Source organism: Gossypium arboreum, chromosome 6 (genome assembly GCF_025698485.1).
Source record: "Gossypium arboreum isolate Shixiya-1 chromosome 6, ASM2569848v2, whole genome shotgun sequence".
NCBI lineage: Eukaryota > Viridiplantae > Streptophyta > Magnoliopsida > Malvales > Malvaceae > Gossypium > Gossypium arboreum.
The window spans coordinates 33,978,212-33,982,997 of record NC_069075.1 but is presented as its reverse complement, the minus strand read 5'-3'; the positions used below and the strand labels follow the sequence as shown (position 1 = coordinate 33,982,997).

The window sequence follows — 4,786 nt, the reverse complement described above, 5'->3', positions numbered from 1 at the left end:
GCTAGTATAAGTATTCGGCCATTCAATCAAGGGTATAGGTGATGTTAGACCAATTTTAGCACATTCGCTATATAAGTATACCCAATTATGATATTGCCTTTGATTGTATGAAATCAACTAAAATGGGTGGTTAGTAAGGATGGTTATCTAATATACGAATATGTATACGTGTAAGCACGATTGGATTATTGATAGAATAGTAAATTGCATAAGGCTATTGGCGAATAGCCAAGAACATAAGGTAGCAAGATAAAATTTTACCATGTCGTTCGCATGTTATATTATCATTAGAATGTGGATACCAACATATGTACCCAAGCGATTGAATGAGTTGATTTATTTGTTTAAGCTCAAGATCCTAAAGGAGAGGCTTCCAACAAAGGGAAATCGAAGGTCAACGAGTAGCCGACTTGGAATTATTTGCCCAACACTAGGTAAGTCATTAAGCACATATGTTTGATATTGCTTAAATGATTGGAAAATCTATGAAATTGTGTTTAATGGAATGCTATATATGTATAAATGAAATTGTATGTGTATGGAGTGAGGATAATTGTTGAATGTAAAAGAAATAGTGGAATGTGTAGAAAGTTTGCTTCCCAAGACTGTGTGTGCGGGCAATACGTGTGTATGGTGACGAGATTGGCACTAAGTGTGCGTGCTGGAAATATAAGGCACTAAGTGTGCATGCTGGAAAAATATGACACTATGTGTGCAAGCTGGAAAAATACTGACCTTTGGGTGTGCGAGCTCGGAAGGTATGGCTTGTGTGTGCGGGCTTAAATTGCGTGGCACTAAGTGTGCGAATCGAGTATTAAGCCTTGTGTGTGCGTACTCTATATATATGGAGGTTGTGTCTCCATCGAGTTGAGTATGGACAGCGGATCGGGTAAGTACCTCGAGCTCATGACGAATAGAGAATACGTTCATGCTTGGGGTTGAATTTGGTAAGCCTTAAATCTATGTGATGATTGAAATTGTATGGTTGTGCTGGAAAATGAGTTAATGTGTAAAATGTTTGATTATCTTGTTGTGTAGAATATGAAATGTGGATGTATGACTTGGTGCGAGATTGGACCGAAAGGTCCGAGGTATTATGGTATAGATTCGATATGGAGGAGTACCTAGCCTCGTTTGTTGTACATGTTGTAGTAACTTTATCAGTGGATTGATGAATGCTTATGACTTACTGAGTTGTAAACTCACTCGGTGTTTTTCTTGTCACCCATTTTAGGTCTCTCGGACTCGTATTGTTTGTGTGATCGGGACCGTCGCTGAAGTCATCACAACGGCTGAAATCTTGTGGTATTGTTTTTGTTGTTGAAGAACATTTGGCATGTATAGGCTATTATATTTTGTCGAATTGTGGGTTGTAAACTTTAAGCCATGTGAAAATGGCCTATGTGGTCGTCGAGTGGGATGCTAGAACCTATAGCCACGAGTCTTAGAAACTCTAATTTTGATAAGGTGGCCATAATTTGTGTCATGTATGATGGATGATTAAGGCCAAGGGAAAATTCATGAAATTGGCATAGTCTACTGCAGTAACTGTTGCGGACAGCAGCAGTGAGATGAGATTGAAAAATCACTAAAAATAGTATAAGTAGAATTAAATAGTGAGTAAATTATGTAACTGAACCTTGATGAATCTATTTTTATATGGACGAAACGAAACGACCATATGAGCAGTATACTGAGAAATATTAAAGTTCTCGTGAGACAGGGCCAGAACGGTTTCTGGGTCCCCTGTCGCGACTTTGAAAATTTACCATAAATTATCCAGAAAGAATTTGGAGTCATTCCTTATATGTAAAGATTCCATTTTGAGTCTAGTTTCATTAGAAACAAACGGCACCAGTATTAAAGCCCTGTACAGAGAGATATCCAAGTTGTAACGCGCGAAGGTCAGAGCAGTCGATCCCTGTAACATGGGTGACTTTAACTAATAAACTGTACCAATTGGCCCAACCAAACATTCTAAAAATAAATCCATGGATGGGTATATGAGTCTAAATTCAGGGAAAATTTACAAAACCAGTTTCCGAGTTTTGAAACTCGAGATATGATTTTTAAGGCGACGGTGACGCAGTTTGCCAGCTAGGCTGGAAATGTGAAAAATAGTTTGTGTGACACATGAGAGTTGGTCTTAGAACCCCTCGTGTCCGACTCCGGCGACGGTATCGGGGATGGGATGTTACATTTTATTGGTATCGAGCTATGGTTTAGTCGGTTCTAGGACTACCATAGCGTGTGAGTCTAGCTATACATGCCAAATTGTTAGTCTTGAATAATGTGATGACTTCTGACGGTTGAAATTTTTGTTTTGATTAGCAATGGAACCCGGGATAGAGAGACCCTTGGCGGATGACTTTGAAAGCGTAGCGGCTGCTCCCACGCAAGGGACACCGCCTGTTGAGCCTCAGTCATCCGCGAATAATCAAAATGAAGGGGCGAAACAAGCCTTCTTCACCATGATGAATGAGTGGGTCGCATAATATGCCCGAACCAACCCTACTGTCCAACCATTCCGAATTTAAATACTCCACCCCAAGAGCTCGTAATGCCTTCGCCATCGATTCGTGAGGCTGAGTAAACCACCAGACCTGATTAGGAAGCGCGGGCTGAGGAGTTCAAGGCCATAGTTATTGATGATGCCGAAAAGGGTGAGTTCGCTCGATAACACCATTCGAGTGTTAGATGAACTGTCATGCACACCGATGAATGTCTTAAGTGTGCTATATCCTTGTTAAGAGACTCGACTTACTATTGGTGGAGGACTTTAATTTCCATAGTCCCAAACGAACGAGTTACTTGGGATTTCTTTCAATCAGAATTTCGAAAGAAATACATTAGTCAACAGTTCATCGATCAGAAGCGTAAGGAATTCTTAGAACTCAAGCAAGGCCGTATGACAGTATCTGAATACGAACATGAGTTCATAAGACTCAGTCGGTATGCCCGAGAGTGTGTGGCTGATGAGGTTGCTATGTGCAAAAGATTTGAAGAAGGATTGAATGAAGAGTTAAAGTTACTAGTGGGAATTTTGGAGATAAAGGAGTTCGTGACACTAGTCGAACGAGCCTGCAAGGCGGAAGAACTTGGAAAGGAAAAGAAGAAGGCTGAATTTGAAGCAAGAGATTACCGTAAAAGATCAACGAGTAAAGCTCCGTTCTCGGTTCGTAAAGAGGTTCAGGAGGACACCAAGAAGTCGAGGCGATCGGGAATTTCCATTAGAGCCCGACCATCGACGGACTCCCGAGCTACTTCGGTAGCTAGTGTGGGCAATAATTGTCAAGAGAGACCTGAATGCCCCCAATGTGGAAGACGACACCTAGGTGAATGTTGGGGTAAGTCTGTTAACAAGACTCACACGGATGTGGTTCAAGGACCACTTCATTAGAGATTGCACGGAGCTAGATGAGAAGAATAAGATGCAAGGTGCAAGATCTAGTGGGCGACGGCTAGAGGTAGACCCCGAGGATTTCAGGAGGTAGGGGTGGTAATCGAGAGGAGCCATCGACACGGCTGTTCGGTCCGAGACCCGTGCTCTGCTAGAGCATATGCCATCCGCGCGAGAGGAGGCATCCTCCCCGACGTTATCACCGGTACTTTTACTCTCTTTGATACTAGTGTGATTGCATTGATTGACCCGGCTCTACTCATTCATAGGTATGTGAAACTTTAGCATCCAAGAAGACTCTACCGTTGAGTCTCTCGAGTTTGTAATTCGAGTGTCAAACCCTTTGGGTCAATACGTACTCGTTGATAAAGTGTGCAAGAGATGCCCCTAATAATTCGAGAATCTGCTTTCCTACCGATCCGATGCTTCTACCATTTGATGAATTCGATGTTATTCTTGGTATGGATTGGTGACCGTACATGATGCGGTGGTGGACGCAAAGGAAAACCATTGTTTTGAGGAGTGCAAATAATGAGGTAGTCCGAGTCGAGTCTCTCGATTTAAAAGGAGTGCCAACGATAATATCTTCTATGACCGCTCGGAGATATGTGAAAAAGGTGTGAAACATACCTTGCGTATGTGTTGGAAAGTAAAGAGACTAAAAGAAACTCGAATCGGTATCGTTGGTTTGTGAGTATTCAGATGTTTTTCGGAGGAGTTTCTGGGATTGCCACCGGTTCGAGAAGTGGAATTCGCATCGGTTGTACCGCACTACGCCGATCTCAATAGCTCCGTATCGTATGGCATTAACGGAGTTAAAGGAATTGAAGGTTCAATTGCAAGAATTGACGGATAGAGGTTTCGCTCGACCGAGTTTTTCTCCATAGGCGCACCGGTATTGTTTGTGAAAAGAAGGACGGAAGCATGAGGTTGTGCATCGACTACCGTCAACTCAATAAAGTGACGATAAAGAATAAATATCCGTTGCCACGAATTGACGATTTGTTTGATCAATTAAAGGGAGCCTCGGTGTTTTCAAAGATAGATTTGAGGTCGGGATACTATCAGTTGAGGGTCCGAGAATCGGACATACCAAAACCGCTTTTAGAACAAGGTACGGTCACTACGAATTCTTGGTGATGCCGTTTGGGCTCACTAATGCCCCTGCGGTGTTTATGGATTTAATGAATAGAATTTTCAGGCCATACTTGGATCGGTTCGTAATTGTATTTATCGATGACATTTTGGTCTATTCGAGAGATGAAACTGAACATGCTGAACACCTAAGGCTAGTGTTGCAAATCTTACGAGATAAGCAGTTATACGCAAAGTTCAGTAAATGTGAATTTTGGTTGAAAGAGGTTAGCTTTTTGGGGCACGTGGTGT

At 42.1% G+C, this 4,786-nt stretch overlaps 1 long non-coding RNA gene across 1 annotated transcript; it reads left to right on the top strand.

Moving 5' to 3' along the window:
* Positions 1 to 371: 371 nt before the first annotated feature.
* LOC128294024 (uncharacterized) lies at positions 372 to 1,526 on the top strand. Its single transcript, XR_008284197.1, has 2 exons — positions 372 to 434; positions 1,235 to 1,526. It is a non-coding gene; the product is annotated as an uncharacterized LOC128294024 (long non-coding RNA).
* Positions 1,527 to 4,786: the final 3,260 nt, after the last annotated feature.